This window comes from Helianthus annuus, chromosome 17 (genome assembly GCF_002127325.2).
Source record: "Helianthus annuus cultivar XRQ/B chromosome 17, HanXRQr2.0-SUNRISE, whole genome shotgun sequence".
In the NCBI taxonomy this organism is placed as follows: Eukaryota; Viridiplantae; Streptophyta; class Magnoliopsida; order Asterales; family Asteraceae; genus Helianthus; species Helianthus annuus.
The window spans coordinates 51,376,880-51,399,560 of record NC_035449.2 but is presented as its reverse complement, the minus strand read 5'-3'; positions in this window follow the sequence as shown (position 1 = coordinate 51,399,560).

Sequence of the window (22,681 nt, the reverse complement as noted above, 5' to 3'; positions counted from 1 at the left end):
AAAAAGGTCAATTAGGTGCAAATGTTCTACAAATGAAACATATTACTTTTTTTTAATTATTTACTTTACTAAAATTAAAACACAACAAATAAAATAACTTTTTCTTGGCAGAAAGCAAACAAGGTCAATTTGCTATAAATTTTCGACCAATGAAACATTTTAATTTTTTTAAATTATTTACTTTACTAAAATTAAGAAATAACAAATAAATAACTTTTTTGTTGGAACTTTGTAGCAAACGGATCAATTTGCTACAAATTTCTGGCAAATTTAGCATTTTATATTTTAAATTGTTTATTTTATTAAAATTCATTAGTTAAAAATAAAATAACTAATAATGGCCCAAATATGTAGCTAGTTGCTACAAATTTCTGGCAAATTTAGAAGTTTTATTTTTTAAGTTACTTATTTTGTTGTCTTAACAAATAATATGCAATTTTAATTTATTTTGTAGGAATCTTGTCGCAAAGGTAATAAAATTTTCGACGAAATTACTATAAATACTTATTGTTTGGCAATTTTATCAGAAATTTGTGGAAGAGTTTTGGGTTTTTTTTTTTTTTTTTTGTTTTCTTTTTTGTCGGAAAACTGTAAGAAAGTTGTAGCAAAAAATAAGTTGTGGAAAATTTGTAGGAAATTTTTGTAGGAAAAATGTAGTTTTCTAGTAGTTCGAACGATTAATACATATGTTGTTTTACAATCTTATAATAATCATAATAAATAAATAGATAATCTACTATTAATATAGTTAGATTATTATAAGAAAAATATTAAAAATTTCTATTAGATGATATATGAATAATAGCAATCTTTTTACTTTTATGATTAAAAAAATATTATATCAATTTTATTACATAATTTATAAATCAAATTGTATATAACTTTCAATATAATTTGATGTATAAAATTAGACTCATTCAACTCATGTAATACACGTGTTCTTTTAAAGATATAACTTAATTTTTATCACTCAAATGACTGTTGATTTACTTCTTGAATAACGTGTTTAACCATTGTATCTTTTTTTGAAGAACCATGTCCGCAATCACTCTTATCCATCGTGTGTATCGAGTACATTCGTTAGTTTTTCTAAATATAATTTGTTTTTATTATTTGCTATATTAAATTAGATATATTCAATCATGTAATATACGGGGTTTTTTTAAATATATAACCTTTTTATTATTTAATATATAAAATTACAGTTATTCAACCCGTGTAATAATATTGTTTTATTATTTAGTATATAAAATTATATTAGTCAACCTGTGTAATACACGGGGTTCTAACCTAGTAATATAAATATGTAAATCTAATATCAATTAGAAATATCTAAGTTCTTATTAATAGAATATAAATATATTAATCCAATATGTAATATACATACATGTATATAATCAAAAAGATTTATTAATATCAAATTTAATCTAATCTAACTTTTAATAAAAGTTTCATGAAATGCCCATATTTTATTCGGTCAAATACTAAGACTTAAACAATAAAAATTTACGACCAATATTAAACTTTGTGCATTACTTGAAAATTTAAACAAAAGTTACAAGACATTCATTTAACCACTTGTTACAAACCTTCCATCACTTTATAAAATTATAAAACACCAAGTCTTGATATAGTTTAGTAACTAAACTTTAATTACATAATAACCAAATTGTTTTGACCCGTTTGCGTAAGCTAACTTCGGAAGCGCGTTGAGGGCAAAGTGGAATGTGTGTTCGTACGAGCTAACAATCCTACCTAAAGCAAAGATTTACTTATAACAACAATTCGTCACTAAACTGATATAAAACATCTATCATAGAATTCAAACTTCCATCAAATATGATTCCACAACTTTTCTTGTTCTCATATTATCTACATTTTCATATCCCCTTCAATTACATTAGCTTAACTTGCTCGTTCACTTTGTTTCAACCTTATAATCATTCATATAATAGTCAATCTGTAAACGTTTAACCATTTGCAACGGATAAAATACTTAACCATTCTTTACATGTTTTATTCTAGTCTGTTGACCCGTTCATACTGGATCAACTATATGACCACTATAACCATTTCATTCTAATTCGTTGACCTGTTCGAACCGGATCAACTGTATGACCATATTAAACATTTCATTCTAGTTCGTTGACCCATCCGTACAAGATCAACTTATGACCATATTAAACATTTCATTCTAGTTCGTTGACCCGTTCGTACCGGATCAACTTTATGACCATATTAAACATTTCATTCTAGTTTGTTGACTCATTCGTACCGGATCAACTACTTGACCATATTAAACATTTCAATCTAGTTCGTTGACCCGTTCGTACCGGATCAACTTTATGACCATATTAAACATTTCATTCTAGTTCGTTGACTCATTCGTACCAGATCAACTACTTGACCATATTAAACATTTCATTCTAATTCGTTGACCCATTCGTACTAGATCAACTGTGTGACCATATTAAACATTTCATTCTAATTCATTGACCCGTTCGTACCAGATCAACTCCTTGACCATATTAAATATTTCATTCTAGTTCGTTGACCCGTTCGTACCGGATCAACTGTATGACCATATTAAACATTTCATTCTAGTTCGTTGACCCGCTCATACTAGATCAACTAGTTGACCATATTAAATATTTCATTCTAGTTTGTTGACCCGTTTGTATCGGATCAACTACTTGACAAAAACTAGTACCCACATTTCTATTTCCTCGTGTTATAACTATAGATGTTATTACGAATGAAAAACTCTAACCGTAACGAGTACGTACCTCAATCTTGCAAACCTTAAGGCTTCTTGTTGCTTGAACCTTCTTTCTTCACACCTACATTTACACTTCATTTTTCTTTAAGTTCTCATGAATCCGTCTCACCATATACAGCGCATACTTGCATTCTATCATGAATTTCACTAGTAGATATCACCTATTCACACAATTATCATCTAATGCATTTCGTCGAACACTTGGTGTGCGACAATCATTGTTGTTTAAAAATTGTTGTTTTTCATGTTCTTACATACCAACATTATTTCCTATTCTTGCATAAATTCCCAATTAATCAATTAATCACAACGAATAATCATTAACACAACATTCATCTAATTGACAAGTTAACATCATAGTCCTAACTAAAATCATCTATTTTATTATCCATTCTTAAAACTCACTTCATGATTTATGAAGGTTTCCTATCAAAACATATAAGTATATCTTTTCACTCAAATTGGCACTCACAATGGTTTCTAATCATGTATTCTCCAACAATTAACAATATGTTACTAACATACTTAAGAAATTTTTCAATTTCATACATACTCATCATCTCAAGATCAACCAAATTGAAAATTGTAACTTACCACTTGTTAGGCTAGCTTAGATAATTGGTATTATGTGTTCATGCATTGAGTTTGACCAAGATTTCCTTTCCAATTTCTTAATTTCATGAAAGAAGGGGTTTTCCTTTCTCCTTCTCTTGCTCCAGGTGAAAGGAAATTATCTTTTATGTGTGTGTGTTGTGTTTTAATTGCTTTTATGAAATTATCTTTCCATCCTATCAAATTTGGCCCCTCAAGTATGATCACTTATTTAAAAATGACTGAAACCAATTCTTAAGTTAAAGTTTTAGCTTGCAATCTAACTAGGTTCATCCTCCTAGTTACCATTTGTAGTATTTTATCAAAAATTCATACTCTAATTTTACATAACATAAACACACATTTAAAAATGTACATAAATAAATTTTGGGGTGTTACATTTCAATTAATGACACGTATCAGATTCTCCTTCAGTCTCTCAATTTTTACATGTATTTTACTTAATATTCTAATATAATCTTCTAGCATTTAATAATATATAATATTAACTTTATTTATATTATCAGATATAAATTGTAGTAAGATTAATTATTATGTATATCTTTTTTCTTCTCCACCTCCTGTTCCATACAAATCATAAACATACTTGAGATTTTTATATATATTTTTTTGATGTTAAACACTTTTCTGTTTTATCTTATGTTACCTATAGTATATATCATGATGCAATAAAAAAGATTATACATGTAAAAAAATCTTTATTTATTCCATCCCAAAAGAGATGTCCTATTAAAAAATGGAAATTATTTTACTATGATTAACTATATTGCAATTAAAAAATTTTGATTAAAAAAAGAATCAAAGGCATGTTGGTGTATTTTTATTGTTGCTAAGGCATATGAATCTATCTAATCTAATCTAATTTATAATAATGATTCAAATTAATCTTATATGGGAAACTCTCCTTTAATCTCACAATTTTTACTTATATTTTATTTTAATAATGAATATCACTTATTATAAATTTAGAAATAATTCTTTCATGATTAATAATGAGTACCATTTTTTTTTTTATAAGTCAAATATTCAATACCTATGGTAATTGATATAATTTCAAGTTTAAATTCATGCTTAAATTATCTCCAAACTAATTTCATTATTATCCATAACTTTAGTTTTATGATTTAAAATCTTTTTATGTACCTCCTTTAAGAACAAGTTTACTATTGAATTTAATAATATGTTTAGATTATATAAAAAACATATAGATTTAAAAAAAATTCAATTTCAAAAATAACAATCTAAAAAATTCGATAAATATGTATATATTTTCATTTAACATTTTATCATTTATTCCGTCTCATTGTTATACACTAGATACAAAAAAGACAATTTTCTCTTGCTACATGTTTCGCGAGGAAAATAAATAAAATTCATGGACAATTGTTATCTAAAGTTGGTTTGTTTTTAAAATAACCAGTGTTTTCACATGGTTTGTACATGACTTTTTTGAAAGTCAAAAGTAGATATAAATAACTGTTAATTATTGATAGAAACGACAATCTTTCAAGTTGGACATCTTATAAAGAAGTTTTTAGATATATATAAGTTGTATCTGTGTTAATAAATTTGTAAGTTGTAAATTTAACATTATGTAATTTTTAATTTTTACATGTAATTGTAATTATTTATTATAAATTTTTTCTATTGTATCATTTTTTTATCTGACCCGGTGTAGTATACGAGTCTATAACCTAGTAATATTATATAAAAAACCTCTCCATCGACATGAGTTTTACTATGTTTATCAATATATATTTTAAAATACATATTGTAGGAATATAACATTTATTAAATAATGAAATATAACAAAACTAGGTTAGAACCCCGTGTATTACACGGGTTGAATAAATGTAATTTTATATATTAAATAATAAAAAAATTATATCTTAAAAAACCATGTGTATTACACATATTAAACAAATATAATTTTGTATACTAAATACTAAAAACGTAGTATCTTTAAAAAACCCGTGTATAATCGGGTTGAATAAATCTACCAAATGATAAAAAAAAATTACACCCTTAAAAACTCTGTATATTACACGTGTTGAATAGATCTAAAAAAGAGTTATATCTTTAAAAACCATGTGTATTACACAGATTAAATAAATGTAATTTTGTAAATTAAATACTAAAAATGTCGTATCTTTAAAAAACCCATGTATAGTCGGGTTGAAAAATCTACCAAATAATAAAAAATATATATCCTAAAAAACTCCGTGTATTACACGTGTGTTGAATAAATCTAATTTTACATAGCAGATGATAAAAAGTTATATCTTTAAAAACTTTGTGTATTACACGGGTTATATAAATGTAACTTTGTATAGTAAATAATAAAAAAAGTTAAGTTTTTAAAAACCCCGTGTTTTACACGAGTTGAATAAATAAATTTTGTATACCAAATAATAAAAAAGTTATATTTTTAATAAATTAAGATAACATTTAATATTAATTTATTACTTATATATTTAATACAAGATAAGTAGGAAAGAGAGGTATTTGTTTTAAAAATATATTAAATTAACAATTTAGATTTCAGGATAATATTTTATTAAAGTATGATAAGATTTAATATTAATTTATTATTTATTTAGTTAATATAAGATAAGCATAGATTTGAGAATACCTTCAATGAATGACAAATGTCCAAAAGTTGGTTTCTTTTATTATAGTAGATAGATAACATTTATTAAATAATAAAACAATAAGTTAATTAAGTATAATTATTTTATAATATAATTTGACATCAATAAAAAATAAAGTAAAATAAGTGTTTGAAAATCTATCTATACTTTCTATAAAAGAAGAAATCCAAGTGACATAAGAAAAGCTGCTGATGTGTCAGCTTGAGAGCATGTCCAACAAGGCTTTTCTTATGTCATTAATATATCATAAAGCCTAATATTTAAAGACTTTAAAATTCAAAGTTGGCCCACATTCATATTTTAAAGGCCTGCCATCAAACCACTGCCTCAAATCCAATTCAAAATTCTGTTCCCAATTCAAATATCTGTTCCCAGTTCAAAATTATGGCTCCACGCTTTCATCTCTCCCTCAAATCCAGTTCCCAATTAAAAATTCTGGCTCCACATTTAAAATTCAAAATTCAAATCATATATTCTAATCCTATAAATAAGACATAATTATCTGGCTCCACATTCAAATCTCTCTCGCCGATATCTGTGAGCGTGTCTCTCTCTCTCTCTCAAATGCATCTTTCTCATGATTCAGCCGCTATTCTCCGATTACACTTCTTTGTTTGAATGTTTGATGATTCTCTTTACATGTTATCGTTCCAGTATCATTGTTCCAACATCGTCGTTTCAATGAAGTTTCCCATCACACATCAAGCTTTCAATATCGAACTTGCAGTATAATTGTTGCAACATCGTGAAAGGTTGCATGTGTTACCTTCTTTGATGGGAGAGTTGCAACTTGAACGGACGATATCTATCTTCTATCGTGAAAAGAAGCATAAAGTTATTAATAATGTACATTTAAATGATGATTATATATATGATTTTGGGCAGATGATGATGATGTAGAACCCGCATTAGTTCCTACAAAACGCAAGAAAGGATCTACTACTGCTGTAAGATAAGATTTTATCTTACTAGAGTAATGGTCTTTCCTGCCTTTTTTATATTAAAAAAAGCATAAAGTTTGGTTTAAAGCAGCTCTTTATGAACAAAGTTAAGGATTACGTATATGAGGACAGGGCTACTCTTCAACAGCTGAAGAAGTGTTTTCATGTACTGCATCTTGATCTGTTCACGAGAGATCAGGTTTCTAGAAACCTAATGTTGATGCACTGAGTACTTCCGTGGAGTTCATGGCGATTGTCTAAGATATACTTTGATGGAGTTTAAAGCTAAAAGCACTAAATTTTAAGCTAAAAGCACTAAATTTTTGCTGTTAGGTTCGTAAATTTCTTGGTGGTGTTGTTAGATTTTAAAGTTTTGTTGTAATTTTAAGCTGAATAAGTATTATTATGTAATTTTTAATATCATCTGATTATTGCAGATTGGTACTTTTGATGTAGAAGTGAAGTTGTTTCTAAGTTTAATTAGATTATGTTGATATTGTATCAATTTCTGTTAGTGTATAGAGAACATCTGCTCTAAAATAAATCATCATCTGCTGATCTAACGGCTGTTTGACTTGCTACTGTTGTCAATTGCTAACATCTGTTGTTGTCAACATCTGTTTGACTTGCTACTGTTGGAAACAGGAGAGGCTTTAACAGATGTTCGCAATATCTTTGTATTCCAAATGAATAGATTTTTTATCTGAGTTATGACTAAATGATGATTGCTGGTGTGTCAATTTTTTATCTGAGATTTTTTATCTGAGTTAAAATACATTTAATTTCAAACTACTACTCTATATTTAAATGTCAAAGGTCTGTCCCACATTCAAGAGTGTAAACTACTGCCCATAGCCAAGAAAGTATAACTTAGGAGATGTTTCCTTTAGCAAACATATACCATAGCAGTGGTTTTGAAATTGCCGGTAATTTCAAATTCAAAATGCCTCGGGATATGTACTTTGCAATTAATGCACGTCACTCTATCACTCCTGTCTTATGGTAAAGGCGTCTTATAGGTAAATGAATAGGTTAATTGTAATTATAATAACGTGTTTAGTTTTATATTTTTCTCATGTAAATTCATTAAAAGCCTAACGAGTGTCGCATCATATTCTTTAGTCATAACCGCCTTCATTGGGTATATAAAATACATTGGGCATCGGTTTTGATCATTACCGTTTTCATCCATCTACTCAATCATCTTCAAAAGTTTGTTGATGAGATTTTCACAAGGCTCTATGCAGAATGGAAAAATTTGGGTTTCAAGTGATTGTTGACGAGATTTTCACAAGGCTCTCTGCAGAAGATATTGGCCGTTTCAAATATCTTTCCAAGAATTTTTATAGCGAATTGTCAAGTCATGCATTTCAAATGATGCATGCTCTCTAAAGTGGAGATTCAGTACAAAAGAAACTACTATCCTTTAAAGATACGTCAATTGTCATTGACGACGTAGTTGCTGGTACTTTGGATGTTGTTAGAAGCAAAACCTTAAGTTTTCCTAACAATGTCCACCCTAGCAACTTACGTATTCTATCGTCATTTAATGGTTTGTTGTTAGTTTGCAATGAAGGGATTTGCTGTCAGTTGATTCTTTGGAATCCAACTCCCAGACGCTATAAGGTTTTGTGTGATGACTACTTCAATTACAATCATCATCGAAACTCTGATACTGGTGGAATTTATTTTGATCAGTTCAATGATCTGAAAGTGCTGAACATCAGATGTTACCGTAATGTAACTGCTGCTCGTGTTTACTCACGACATCGTGAGTCATGGAGAACAATAAATTTCGGTAGCGTAAACAATTATGGTTCAAGTGGTTATTCATGGTCTACAGGAGTTTATGGTGATAAAACCATATATTTTATGGTTTTAAATTATTGGTATCCACTAGGTGAGAAGAACATTGTTGCTTTTGATGTTCTGAGTGAGACTTTCAGAATGCTTCATTTTCCCGAGAGTATTGTAGTCAATCCTTGCCAAGGGCATTTTTTGACCATCGCAAAGAGGCTGCATTTGGTTGTTATTGGAAAGTCTACTAAGCTAACTGCTGATTTGCTCAGATATGAAGAAGAAGGCTGGATGAAGGTGTTTGTTTTCAATAATACTCGTGTAGTTGATTACGTAGATAGGCGCCGAAGGACTAATATAATTGAAGACAACAAGTGGCTGATAACAAGCATCTGGAGGGATATGATTGAAGTTGATCTGAGCAACGAACTTCTGAAATACCTCCAACATGTTGACAACTACAATGGTCCGAAAGGAGCTTTGCTTATCGAGACTACTGTTTCACCAATTAATTAGGAATTAGGATCCTGTATTTTATTGAATGCTATTTGCTGTTTTGACAATTGTATTTTTTATATAATTAGTTGTGTTAAAATTATTAATCATGTTTGTTATTTAAATTAATAAATGAATATTGATGTTTGAGAGTGTAAAAGCTTGTAATATTGGCAAAGGTCTGTTTAAATGATCAAAGCTCTGTTATTGCAAACAGATGTTTCAAAATAAAATAGTGGTTGATACATCTGTTGACTTGGGTCAACAAATGGATGAACTTTGTATGCTGTTTGACACTTGTAGTTTCTGTATAATTAGTTGTGTTAAAATTATTAACCATGTTTGTTATTTAAATTAAGTAAATAAATATTAGGTTTGAGAGTGTAAAAGCTTGTAATATTGGCAAAGGTATGTTTAAATGATCAAAGCTCTGTTATTGGGAACAAATGTTTGAAAATAAAACAGTGGTTGATACATCTGTTGACTTTGGTCAACAGATGGATGAAAACAGATGTTTGGAACTACTGTTGAGAAAACTGTGGTTGAAACCGTTGTTTGGTTAAAATGGTGGTTTAAAACCACTGTTGGGTTAAAATAGTGTTTTGTGGAGGTTGAAGGGGATTGAAATGACTGATGGGTTAAAATATTGTTTTTTAGAAGGAAGATTCTTGAATCAGTGTTTATATAATGATTGTTGTTAAAGCTCAGTGTTTTAATCCACTGATAGGCTATCCAATGATAGTTATAGTCAGCTATTGTTTTCATTTTCAGCACTGTAATATTCGCAAAGGTATGTTTAAATGATCAAAGCTCTGTTATTGGGAACAGATGTTTGAAAATAAAACAGTGGTTGGTACATTTGTTGACTTTGGTCAACAGATGGATGAAAATTGTAACGCCCCAAAAATGTTAGTAAGATAATAAATATACAAAATAAATAAAGAATGAAACATGACTAAAGGGTAGCTAATTAAGTGGTAAAGCCTAACTTAAAACACTTTATCAAAGTAGGAGGGACTAAAGTGCAATTTATAAACAAAAAGGGGATTTAATTAGTAAATGAAAAAGAAAACACCCATGTCTGGTGTTGGGGTCGATCGAACAAGGGCAGGGAAGAGGGTGAATAACCCTAAACTCAAGAAATCAAGAAATTGAAGCTTGAATCTCAAGAAAATTCGATGCATGAGCCCCTTTTTGCGAAAATCTAACCCTAATTAGTGAAGTGGTAAGTTTAATTTTCTGAAATTGTGAATTGTTGAATGAGGGGTAAAACCCAAACTCGATTCCTTGTGTCAATTGTAATAAATCTGAGTTAAGATTGCTTTTTAGAACAAGAATCATGCTTGAAATTATGTTGTATGAAAAGTGTAGTGAAAACCCACTTTGTAAAGATTATGTTACTAATAGGAAATTCATAAGGATTATGATCATGTGTTAGTTGATATGTGAAATTGTTGTGATGCTCGAATGCTAGATAAACTGATTTTAGGATGGAAATTATACGAATTTAGAGGAAGGTGATTCTTGTGTTGTGATGAGCTAGTAGGAACACGCTTAATAAACTTGTACCTTATATATGACGCTTACCAAGTGTTCGATGAAATGCCTAAAAGAAGAATGTATGTGGAAATAGTATAACGAAACCACAAACTAAATGAAGTCAATGAATGTTCTAATGTAGGCATAAAGGAAGAAGGTACAAGCACCAAGAAAACGGAAGGAGCGCAAGATCGAGGTATGTTTCGTTGCATACGAGTCCTTGTTATATTTTCTATTTATATAAAATTTGATGTAAAACTATCCTTGTATAACAAATGCGACAAGTAGTAAGTAAGCGACAAATCCCTTGTGGATTTGGGTATGTTAACGAAAGTGGTGTTAAGCTATGCATTTTGATCGATTGAAATTCAATCGTGTCAAGTAAAAGGTGAACGCCATCCGTTCTAACGGATAGCTTGAATGCTATAATAAAGATGAAAGTTATAATCCGTTTTACGGATAGAAGAAAGAGTAATGTTGAAAGCCAATAAACCCAATTAAACGGGTCGAATGTGTATGCTTAACTCTCCACGAGAGTGTTTATGCTAAACCCAATTAAACGGGTCGAATGTGTATGCTTAACTCTCCACGAGAGTGTTTATGCTAAACCCAATTAAACGGGTCGAATGAGTATGCTTAACTCTCTACGAGAGTGTTTATGCCTAACCCAACTATTGGGTTGTTGAATGCGTAAAAGTAAGAATGTTTTGTATGGATAAAGCTAAAACGAAAGGTTATGACTTACTATGGTGATAACTAACCTTTTTAAATTTTGAATGTTAATGTAGGTAAAGCACCTCTATAGGCGATTTGGAGATATGGAGCGAGCACATGTTCGCAAATTTATATGCATGCTTTTGGGTCCATGTTTTGTTACTTGTTAAACCTTGTTAGAAGTTCTAGATTGAAAACTTGTTGTTTTTGTTTGGGTTGGTTTAATGTAAAAAGGGTCGTATGTAAATGTCGTCTATTATGTCAAAACAGGGGGTATGTCCGTTTTACAAACGGGTCATGCCCAAATTTTGTAAAAATTTCTATTATGTGTCAAAATTAGTATTTCGATGTCCGAAAAATCTTGCTTTTGTAAGTAATCTAACATTATTGAAAAGCGGACGTTACAAGTTGGTATCAGAGCCAAGGTTTGAGGGATTCGAGCGTTAAACGCGATGCTTGAACTCAAACCGATGGCTCGTTCGAAGAAGTGCTCGCTCCAAGGTCGCCCATGAGGTAACATTTAAATTATAAATAAATTTGCAAATGTTTATTATGAGTTTAGTGAAAATAATTAAAAAGACGTGTGGGAAAGTTAAATGAGAAGTTTCGGAGCTGTAGATCCCAAACGGAATGGAAATAATCGAAATAGAATGCTTTAAGAGATCTGCAACGTTTCTGCTAAACGAAGGCCCGTCGCCGACGGGTTAGCCCCCGTCGCCGACGGCCTGCCCTGGTCCGATGCCCAAATTAACTGCCGATGGGGAAACTTGTCTGACGGCCATCACACGAGCCCGTCGCCGACGGGCAACATAGCCGTCGCCGACGGCTTACATAATGCAAATACGCTGAATTGTTTTGTTTTTCATGTTTTGTGTTACCGGTTTGTCCGAAAGTTTATTTCATGGCTACGTTGTGTCCTTATAAGGTTCAACAAGTGTATGTAATCACAATTAGTAAATACAACAAGAATAGATTCATAAGAATCAAAGGAAATGAAGCAAATGACATGAAATGGATGAAGTGAATGATGATTAATGGGTAATGATATGCGGAAGGTCTGTGATTTGTATTAAACGAAATATTAACATTGTGTAGATGGCTGATGCAAGAAATATTAACGATGATAATGATGATAACAATGATGCGGCTATACAAGAAGCATTCGAGAATAAAGTTACGGAAGTAGCGGAAGGGGTTATACAAGCCAATCTCCCACGATTAGCTCAAGAAGTAGAAAGCCGAGTTCTGGGGGTGGTGGATGCTATGATGACCAGTAGGTTTGAAGAATTGAAAGAATTAATCGAAGGATCCAAGGGTAGAGGTAAGGAACGAAGGTGCACTTATAAGGATTTTATGGCATGCCATCCGACGACGTATGACGGTAAAATAGATCCCGTTGAATGTCAAAGATGGGTCTCGAACATAGAGGCGGTGTTTATACGAAGTCGGTGCGATAAGGAGGATCAAGTGATGTTCGCTACCGGTTTACTAACCCATCAGGCGAAAGATTGGTGGGATGCTCACAGCAAGGAAGTAGGCGAAGATAGACTGCAAGTTATGACTTGGCAAGAGTTTAAGGGGCCCTTCATGAAATATCATTGCCCTCAGTTGGCTATCGACAAGATTCAGGAGGATTTCTTACGCCTCCGACAGAAAAACGAATCAGTAAATGAAATAGCAAACACTTTTATGGAAAAGATGAAATTCTGTGGGGATTTGGTAACAACCGAAAGAATGAAGATAAATCGTTTCTATGGCGTGCTAAAGGCAGAAATTAGAGAGTTCATCACCCCCTCGAAATGTGAAACCCTCGAGGAGCTCATTAACTTAGCGCGGGATAGAGAGATCGAGATTAAAAGGCAAGAGGAGCGAGGTGAAAAGAGACCGAGTGAAAAAGGCGTAAGTTTTAGTCCATCTAAAAAGGGGAAGTTTCAGGATCAAGGAAGAAAGGGTAAGTCGAAAGGTGGGATTACACCATGCAAGACGTGTGGAAAGCTCCATACCGGAGAGTGTTTGTTAGGCAAAAAGGGGTGCTTTAAATGTGGCAAGGAAGGGCATTCGTCTTATCAGTGCCCGAACAACCCGAAGACTTGTTTCAACTGTTTCGAAAAGGGGCATATCAAGTCGGAATGCCCAAAGCTTTCACAAGAGTCAAAGAAAGAAGATAAGAAGCAAGAGGGTTCTAGGGCGAAAGGGAGAATGTTTCAGATTACATCTGAAGAAGCCAAGTCCCAGCCAAATGTGGTCTCAGGTATTTTTCTAATAAATTCTATACCGGTTTATGTTCTGTTTGACACCGGAGCCACTATGTCATTTATCTCTAGTGAAATCGTTCAACATCCTTCCTTTAAGATTGAACGAATGTCGATGCCCTTAGAAGTAGAAATAGCAGATAGTAAAAATTATTTGCTGCACGAAATATGTAAGAATTGTAAATTAACCATCGACGAGGAAGAATTTGCCATTGATCTCATACCTATGATCTTGGGGGAATTTAAAGTAATAGTGGGTATGGATTGGATGTCTCAAAACCACGCGGAGATAAATTGTGAAACCAAAACTATACTTCTCCAAACTCCAAGTGGAAGACGGTTAAATGTACAAGGCGAAAGAAAGATGGAAGCGAAGTTATGTACCCTCGTCCAAGCTACCAAGTATATGCTTAATGGGAGTAGAGCGTATTTAGCTTACGTGATAAATACTCAACAAGGTTCCCTGAAGCTCGAAGATGTCGAAATTGTGAACGAATTTCCGGATGTATTCCCGGAGGAATTGCCGCGACTCCCTCCCGAGCGAGAAGTACAATTTAATATCAAATTGAATCCGGGTGCGAAACCGGTTGCGAAGGCTCCCTATAGACTAGCTCCCACGGAAATGCGAGAGTTAATGACACAATTGCAAGACCTCCTAGACAAGGGCTTTATACGCCCAAGTGTGTCGCCTTGGGGAGCACCTGTCTTATTTGTTAAGAAGAAAGATGGGTCGATGCGCATGTGCATCGACTATAGGGAGCTAAATAAGCTGACCATAAAGAACCGCTACCCTTTACCCAGAATCGACGACCTTTTTGATCAGTTACAAGGGGCGAGTTGGTTCTCCAAGATAGATTTGCGATCGGGGTACCATCAAGTTAGGGTACGAGAAGAAGACATTCCAAAGACCGCATTTAGAACCCGTTATGGACATTATGAGTTTTTAGTTATGTCCTTCGGGTTAACAAATGCGCTGGCGGCATTTATGGACCTTATGAACCGTGTATGCCGACCCATGTTGGATAGGTCTGTGATCGTATTCATAGATGATATTCTGGTTTATTCACGAAGCAAAGACGAACATGCAGTACACTTGCGTGAAGTACTTGAAGTTCTCCGTAAGGAGAAGCTCTACGCAAAATTTTCCAAATGCGCCTTTTGGCTCAGGGAAGTGCAGTTTTTGGGGCACGTGATAAATTCGGAGGGTGTTTTAGTTGATCCTTCCAAGATCGATGCTGTAGTGAAGTGGGTTTCTCCGAAAAACCCAACAGAGATAAGAAGTTTTCTGGGTCTTGCTAGATACTACAGAAGGTTCATACAAGATTTTTCCAAGATAGCCTTACCCTTAACAAAATCGACAAGAAAGAAAGAGAAGTTTGTATGGGGAAAAGAACAGGAGGAGGCTTTTCAAATGTTAAAAGAGAAACTATCAAGTCCCCCGATCTTAACATTACCAGACGGAACCGAAGACCTGGTGGTCTATTCAGACGCTTCACACCAGGGATTGGGTTGCGTTCTAATGCAAAGAGGGAGAGTTATCGCTTATGCTTCACGACAATTGAAGCCACATGAGGTGAACTACCCCACCCACGACTTAGAATTAGCGGCGGTAGTGTTCGCATTAAAGATTTGGAGGCATTATCTATATGGGGCAAAATGCACCATTTACTCGGACCACAAAAGCCTTAAGTACTTCTTCGAACAAAAAGACCTAAATATGAGGCAGCGGAGGTGGTTGGAACTTATCAAAGATTATGATTGTGATATCCTTTATCACCCGGGAAAGGCAAATGTGGTAGCCGATGCGTTAAGCCGTAAAGAGTATCCACCTCCCCTTCGAGTGAAATCCATGAAGGTGACAGTTACGTCACGATTACTCGAGACGATACGCGAATCCCAAATGAAGTCGCTCGGAGCAGAAGACCCGAAGAGAGAACGATTAAAAGGTGTGGTCGATAATCTGGAAGAGAATTCGACCGGACTTAAGACGCGGTTCGGCCGAATTTGGATCCCACGATTCTGTGAAGTCAAGGCCGCTTTGCTCGACGAGGCACATAAGTCTCGATATTCGGTCCATCCCGGGGCTACAAAGATGTATCGGGACTTGAAAGCCAATTATTGGTGGCCGGGCATGAAGCGTGACATAGTTAAATACGTCGCGAAATGCTTAACATGCTCCCAAGTGAAAGCAGAACATCAAAAGCCGTACAGGAAATTACAACCCTTGGAGATACCGGTATGGAAGTGGGAGGAACTAACGATGGATCTGATAACCAAACTACCTAAAACAAAGAAAGGGCACGATACAATTTGGGTAATCGTAGACCGACTTACAAAAAGCGCTCACTTTCTACCCATCAAAGAAGCTTACTCTTCCGAGAAAATGGCAGAAGTTTATATGAACGAGATCATATCCCGTCACGGAGTGCCTGTGTCGATTGTCTCGGATCGGGACACTAGATTTACTTCTCGTTACTGGCGAAAGTTTCACGAGAGTGTGGGTACGAAATTGCACATAAGTACCGCCTACCACCCTCAAACTGACGGCCAGTCAGAAAGAACCATTCAAACACTTGTTGATATGCTGAGGGCGTGTGTCTTAGATTTTGGGGGAAATTGGGACGATCAATTGCCACTTGTCGAATTTTCTTATAATAACCCACAGTGGCATTCAAATGGCACCTTACGAGCTACTATACGGGAGAAAATGTAGGACTCCCGTATGTTGGGGTGAAGTAGGACAAAGGGAGCTTGCACCAAGTGATTTAATAGCGGTAACGAATGAAAAGATTGAAATGGTTAGAACAAAGTTGAAAGCAGCTCAAGATCGGCAAAAAGCTTATGCAAACAAGAGAAGGCGTCCTATTGAATTCCAAGTCGGAGATTTTGTATTGCTAAAAGTGTCCCCATGGAAGGGTATAATCCGTTTTCGCAAACGGGGAAAGTTAGGTCCTCGTTACATCGGGCCGTTTAAAATCGTAGCTCGGGTTGGAAGGGTTGCATATCGATTGGAATTACCGCCTGCCCTAGACGGAATCCACAATACCTTCCACGTGTCGCAATTGAGAAAGTGCCTTGCGGATGAGACAGCACTAGTACCTCTTGATGATATCGAGTTGGACGAAGGGTTAAATTATGTCGAAAGACCCATAGCCGTTAAGGACTTCAAGGTGAAGAATCTCCGCAACAAAGCTGTTAGACAAGTGTTGGTACAATGGCAGCACCGAAAGGGTTCAGATCTCACGTGGGAAGCAGAAGATGAAATGAGGAAACACTATCCTTTTCTTTTCGGTATGTTAAATTTTAACTAGTTATGTGCTCAGGTTTCGAGGACGAAACCTCCTTTAAGGGGGGTAGACTTGTAACGCCCCAAAAATGTTAGTAAGATAATAAATATACAAAATAAATAAAGAATGAAACATGACTAAAGGGTAGCTAATTAAGTGGTAAAGCCTAACTTAAAACACTTTATCAAAGTAGGAGGGACTAAAGTGCAATTTATAAACAAAAAGGGGATTTAATTAGTAAATGAAAAAGAAAACACCCATGTCTGGTGTTGGGGTCGACCGAACAAGGGCAGGGAAGAGGGTGAATAACCCTAAACTCAAGAAATCAAGAAATTGAAGCTTGAATCTCAAGAAAATTCGATGCATGAGCCCCTTTTTGCGAAAATCTAACCCTAATTAGTGAAGTGGTAAGTTTAATTTTCTGAAATTGTGAATTGTTGAATGAGGGGTAAAACCCAAACTCGATTCCTTGTGTCAATTGTAATAAATCTGAGTTAAGATTGCTTTTTAGAACAAGAATCATGCTTGAAATTATGTTGTATGAAAAGTGTAGTGAAAACCCACTTTGTAAAGATTATGTTACTAATAGGAAATTCATAAGGATTATGATCTTGTGTTAGTTGATATGTGAAATTGTTGTGATGCTCGAATGCTAGATAAACTGATTTTAGGATGGAAATTATACGAATTTAGAGGAAGGTGATTCTTGTGTTGTGATGAGCTAGTAGGAACACGCTTAATAAACTTGTACCTTGTACCTTATATATGACGCTTACCAAGTGTTCGATGAAATGCCTAAAAGAAGAATGTATGTGGAAATAGTATAACGAAACCACAAACTAAATGAAGTCAATGAATGTTCTAATGTAGGCATAAAGGAAGAAGGTACAAGCACCAAGAAAACGGAAGGAGCGCAAGATCGAGGTATGTTTCGTTGCATACGAGTCCTTGTTATATTTTCTATTTATATAAAATTTGATGTAAAACTATCCTTGTATAATGAATACGACAAGTAGTAAGTAAGCGACAAATCCCTTGTGGATTTGGGTATGTTAACGAAAGTGGTGTTAAGCTATGCATTTTGATCGATTGAAATTCAATCGTGTCAAGTAAAAGGTGAACGCCATCCGTTCTAACGGATAGCTTGAATGCTATAATAAAGATGAAAGTTATAATCCGTTTTACGGATAGAAGAAAGAGTAATGTTGAAAGCCAATAAACCCAATTAAACGGGTCGAATGTGTATGCTTAACTCTCCACGAGAGTGTTTATGCTAAACCCAATTAAACGGGTCGAATGTGTATGCTTAACTCTCCACGAGAGTGTTTATGCTAAACCCAATTAAACGGGTCGAATGAGTATGCTTAACTCTCTACGAGAGTGTTTATGCCTAACCCAACTATTGGGTTGTTGAATGCGTAAAAGTAAGAATGTTTTGTAGGGATAAAGCTAAAACGAAAGGTTATGACTTACTATGGTGATAACTAACCTTTTTAAATTTTGAATGTTAATGTAGGTAAAGCACCTCTATAGGCGATTTGGAGATATGGAGCGAGCACATGTTCAAGCCTTAATATACCAAGCGCTTCCGCAAATTTATATGCATGCTTTTGGGTCCATGTTTTGTTACTTGTTAAACCTTGTTAGAAGTTCTAGATTGAAAACTTGTTGTTTTTGTTTGGGTTGGTTTAATGTAAAAAGGGTCGTATGTAAATGTCGTCTATTATGTCAAAACAGGGGGTATGTCCGTTTTACAAACGGGTCATGCCCAAATTTTGTAAAAATTTCTATTATGTGTCAAAATTAGTATTTCGATGTCCGAAAAATCTTGCTTTTGTAAGTAATCTAACATTATTGAAAAGCGGACGTTACAAAAATAGATGTTTGGAACTACTATTGAGAAAACTGTGGTTGAAACCGTTGTTTGGTTAAAATGGTGGTTTAAAACCAGTGTAGGGTTAAAATAGTGTTTTGTGGAGGTTGAAGGGGATTGAAACGACTGATAGGTTAAAATATTGTTCTTTTGGACAAGGAACATGCTTGAACCACTGTTTATATAATGACTGTTATTAAAGGTCAGTATTTTAATTCACTGATAGTCTATCTACTGATAGTTATAGTCATTTACTGTTTTCATTTTCAGCACTGTAAACTACTGATATTGATTCATCAGTGGTTTTCATACAACTGTCATCCATTATTCATCAGAGGTTCTTACGTGGACAATACTTAGCCGTCAGATCTTTTGTAACCGCTGCCACGTCAGCATTCACTTTTTCCACCTATAAAACCCTTATCAAAACCCCAAACAGGGTTTTGACTCAAACAGGGTTTTGACTGTCGAGTCGAATTCAAAATTACTTTCAAAAGCAGTTTTCATCAAATTCTCTCAAATCACTCATCTTCTTTCTTCGTTCTTAACTACCTTTGATTTATCATGGATCTGCCATTCAAAATCCGTCATAACTATGTGTGTACACTTGCAAAAACAAGTAAAAACACAAGTTTTCATTACGTGATTGATGCACTTTCATCTTCAAAGTACAAAACTTTGTTGACCTGCAATGAAACCATCTACGTGGATACCCAACGAGAGTTCTTAAAAAATGCAAAGCTTGAAACTAAGGACAAAAAGACCTTAGCTATTACTTCATCAATAAGGGGAATTCCAGTGGTCATCACACCTCAAACCATTTCAGAGGTTTTTGAAATCAATGATCTTACAGGTAAAATCTCTTTCCCAAAAACAGAGTACCAAACTGATTTCACTGAGAGAGGGTATGAAGAAGAAACGAAAAAGGATACTTTAGAAAAGGGCAGTTTTCCTACTGCTCCGAGGTTTTTATTTCATACCCTCCTGATGTGTGTGTCAAATAAAACAACAGCTTTTAATGAAATACCATTGAAAATTCAATACCTGGGCTATGCTATCATGGCTGAATAAAATTTTAACTACTCTCAGGAAAATTTTCAATGATATGGTTAAGAATGTTAATAAAAAATCATTTTTATTGTTTCCAAGGTTTTTAAGTTTTTATCCTCAAAAGAAATTTTCAAAGGATAATGCACATGTGCTTATCCAAAGAAATTCTATTCAAATAAACAGTCTAACTTCTGAAACATTCACAATGCTGTCAAAACCTTCAAAAACCCAAACAGAGGTACCTGAGCAGAATTTAGCAGCAACAACTGTTCCTCAGGCCCCTGTTGTTGAGCCCACTGCTCCTGGTGTTCACAGAAGCACAACCCCATCTGTGAAACCCACACCAAAAATCACCAAAAAGCAAACTATCTAAAAGCCCCCCAAACCCACCAAAAAGGTGACTCTGGAAGACGAGATCCCAGAGGTAACACCTGTGACAACATAAAAGTCACCTGAAACCACTGCTGCTACTTCCTCACAGCAGATGGAAGAAAGATCTCAACCTGAGCCTAAAACTCCTCCTACATCCTCTCAAAAGGATCAGGTTGTATCAACAGGGACACCACAATCAATGATACCTTTGTTGGATGCACTTGATATAGCTAAGATAAAAATCAGTTCTTCTCAATCACCTGTTAATGAGAATATACCACAACAAGTGACTGAGTCTGGTGTCTCTATCTCTGTTAACCCACCAACAGTTGAGGAGGCTACACTATAGGAATTACAAGTAATTCCTGTCAGTAGTTCAAGTGGAGCAGCTACTACTGGTGTTGAACCTACTGGTTTACACCTAGACAGTAGTTTCATTAGTGAGACTCCCTTGAAGGCAATTTCTTCTTTGGGAACCATAGTGTCCACTGGTGTGTTTCCATTATACGCTGGTGACCTTAAAATGGTAAGATCTGCTGAAGAAAGAAGTCCCCAGTACCGAGAACAAGGGGCATCAGTAGATGATTTTTGGGAAACTTTTCCTAAGTCAACCATTAATACAACCACCTCCGGTGGGAAATCAGATGATCCCATTAAATTGGGTGATGGTTTAAAGTACAAAGAATTGACGGAGAGGGTTGATAAACTTGACACATCTGTTGCAGAAATCAAAACTATGCTGCAACAGTTGTTACAAGCTCAAAAGGCTACACCCACTGCTGCACCATCTGCAACATCTGATCCATCCGCTGCTGAGCTATGGCATCTGTTTCAACCTCTGTTTCACAAACAAAGACAATATGCAGATCAAGAGCATGAAGTTCAACTTCAAATGGTCAGAAATGTCATGGAAGCTAGGTACAAAGATACTCAAGCAGATATCAAAGCCATTAAAGCTCATCTGCTTCAAACTACTGGCACTGCTCCTCCTTGAATCATCTATGTTGAAAATCCTGATGATGTCAAAAAGTGGGAGAAAACTAAAGGGAAGAAGGGAAAAGAAGATGGTTTATACATGCCACCAGATCGAATGTCCAAACTTGTGGTAGAAATCCCAAGGCCAGATGGTTCCAAAAAGGTTGATGAGACTCAAAATGCATTTGCTGCATTAAAGGCAAACATGAAAGGGTCTAAAAGGTTTGAGGAGGAGAAGAAACTTATGATGGAAAAAGAAGAGCAGGGTACTTCTAAACCTAAAAGAAGACAGCCTACCAGAAAAGTAAGTCAACGCAAAACCACACCTTCCAAAACCACCAAACAAACTCCTCAAATTCCCAAAAGTTCCTCTCATCAAACCTCCAAACCAACATATGTTAAAACTCATGTTGTATCAACAGTTGTTGGTACTTCAGTGGTTTCAACAGATGTTATCTTAACAACTGCCATCACTACTACATCAACCCACACTCAATCCACTGCCACACCAAAAACAATATCACCACCACAAAAACCAGCTGCCAAAAAGCAGAAAACAACAGTTGACACATCAACTGTTGTAGTGACCACAGTGGTTGAAAAACCAGTTGTTTCAACAGCTGTTAATCAGATACCAACTACTTCAATCACTGCCACTGAACCCACAAATACACCACCAACTTCTCCAAAGCACAAAAGGAGAAAGATAACAAACATTGTACTAGAAGATGACACTTCCCCAACTCTAACATCTACACAACCACTGTCCATTGTCACCATTCCAAATCATGTTCCATTATCTTCAGTTCAACTCTTCAATCAAAACACTGCCATTGACCCTGCCAGGAGTACAATATCCTCTAGATCTTCCAGCAGTCAGGGAGGAAATCAAATCCTTCTACTCTGAAGATGATCCTGAAAAGAGGAAACTCCCATCTGTTCTAGGTTATCCTTTGCCAAGAAATATAGAAGAATATCTCAAAATAAAGGCCCAACAAGCAGAGGATATATCTGAAAGAGATACAGAGGGAAAGTCTGACAAAGAGATTCAAAGAAATTATCAATACCTGCTCACCAAAGTTAGAACTTTAGAGCAGTTCTCAAAAGTCTTTTGTCAGAAATTATTAGAAAAAGATGACGAAAGCATGAGAAATGACTATCTTGAATACATAATAGCATACAAGAAGTACATGGCAGAAAAGTATCAATACAAAGAATGGACCATCAGTGAATGCAGGAGGAGACAGCCAGAATTCAAAAGATGATTCAAGACAAGGTAAAGCAAACTCCTCCGGTTTGGGCCAATTACAAGAAAAATGTACCAGAAAGGACCTTGAAACTGAA